The 2003-nt window shown below is 44.9% G+C and overlaps 1 pseudogene; it reads left to right on the forward strand.

Annotated features, from left to right (window-relative positions):
• The first annotated feature begins 820 nt into the window (after positions 1 to 820).
• LOC101143596 (large ribosomal subunit protein uL30m-like) lies at positions 821 to 1559 on the forward strand (annotated as a pseudogene).
• The last annotated feature ends 444 nt before the right edge of the window (positions 1560 to 2003 follow it).

Raw genomic sequence — 2003 nt, forward strand, 5'->3', positions numbered from 1 at the left:
GGTTTTCTTTTGGGCTTTAAACCTTGCAAAGGCCCTTTCTTTGCTGTCACAGAGACCAGTGATCCTGACAGGTATGGCTTTTCTGGGAAATTTTTTTGTGCATCCTTGCTTCCTCTAGTTCTCTGATCTAAGCTGAATTTGAAAGGGTTTCTGTCACCAGCCCTGCACTTCCCAGGCCCTTCAGGACCTGTAAACAAAGAGCAAAGCTCTTGGCCGGGCATGCAACATCACAAAACCGTCTTTACTAAAAAAAAAAAAAAAAAAAAAAAAGAAAGAAAGAATGAAAAATTAGCTGGGCATTGTGGCCTGTGCCTGTAGTCCCAACTACTTGGGAAGCTGAGGTGGGAGGATCACTTGAGCCCAGGAGGTCAAGGCTGCAGTGAGTTATTGTGGATGTCATGGGCTCTTGACCCCCATACAGATTTGCTAAAAATCACTGAAACTGCCTTTGCAAAAATCATAACTGAGGAAATTATGACAGTGAAAGAGATCAGACCTAACTGACCCCATCTTCCTTCTAACCTCTAAACTGTCTGTTCATTCCTGGGCATAGGCCGAACTAACCTTGGGAAATAATTTATAGTTTAAACTCTGAAACAAAATTGATAATAGCCCTTTCCCAAAAAACCTCTTCTTGCCTGGCCACCAGTCTGCTTTTGTAGGACTAACAAATTAGCTACAAGATTAGAAATTATGGTTTAGGGGCCATGCAGCCTCTGGCTGCAAGAGTCTGAACCTCCCCAAATTCCTCCTAGGAATAACATCACTGTTGCAAAACCTAAGATCAGTACTTGAGATATTTTGCAGACCCTGCATTGCGATGCAGCAGATGACACCACCCAGACCAACAATCTGGCTCAACCAGTTCTGCAATCCCACTCAGGAACAGAACCCAACAGAAGTCAGCAAGAACTCACTTTGACCCCCTATGATTTCATCTGCAATCTGACCAATCAGCACTCCCCACTTTCTGAGCCCATACCCCCCAAATTATCCTTAAAAACTCTGATCCCGCCCTTCGGTGGAAAAGTTCAGTCTGAACGTTTAGCGAGTGCTGCCTCTAAAGAGAGCAATCACTACACTTACGGCTGAGACTTTGCGCTTAGTAGTTCAGAGGCCCCCAGGCAGACTACAGACCGTGACAAAAGGTGTGGAGTCTCATTTGTACAGATTGGATTCGTCACAAATTCACCAGATCAAGAATTCCAGATAAAGTGTTTCACGCCTCACCTGAAGATCATGAAAAATATGGTGGGGATCCACAGAACCCTCATAAACTGCATATTGTTACCAGAATAAAAAGTACAAAATACGTCCATATTGGGAAAAAGATATAATAAAGATGCTTGGATTGGAAAAATCACATATCCCTCAAGTTCACCAGAATATCCCTTCAGTGAATGCAAAATTGAAAGTGGTTAAGCATTTGATAAGAATTGAAGTTGCCACAAGGACTTCCAACAGAGGAGAACATGTCTAACACATGCCTCAAAAGCACTGGGGAGTTAGTAGTGCAGTGGCATCTGAAACCTGTGGAGTAGAAAGCACATGAGTCCTAGTGCCCTAGCAGCTTCCGATTGGAAAATGCAAATTGTTTTTATTTAAAGATGGTGAGAAAGTGTTTTCATTAAAATTTGTTTTAAAAACTATTTTCAGGCTGGGTGCGATGGCTCACCTGTGGTCCCAGCACTTTGGGAGGCCAAGGCGGGCGGATCACCTGAGGTCAGAAGTTCGAGACCAGCCTGACCAACATGGAGAAACCCCTGTCTCTACTGAAAATACAAAATTGGCCGGGCATGGTGGCACATGCGTGTGGTCCCAGCTGCTCGGGAGGCTGAGGCAGGCGGATCGCTTGAGCCCGGGAGGCGGAGGTTGAGGTGAGCTGAGATGGTGCCACTGCACTCCAGCCTGGGCAACAGGACGAGACTCCGTCTCAGGGGAAAAAAAAATTCACTGACTAAACCTGCTGCAGTTCTTTTTTACTACAGACTTGGAGATTTTAG

The sequence above is a fragment of the Gorilla gorilla genome, chromosome 5, assembly GCF_029281585.2.
Source record: "Gorilla gorilla gorilla isolate KB3781 chromosome 5, NHGRI_mGorGor1-v2.1_pri, whole genome shotgun sequence".
Taxonomy (NCBI): Eukaryota; Metazoa; Chordata; class Mammalia; order Primates; family Hominidae; genus Gorilla; species Gorilla gorilla.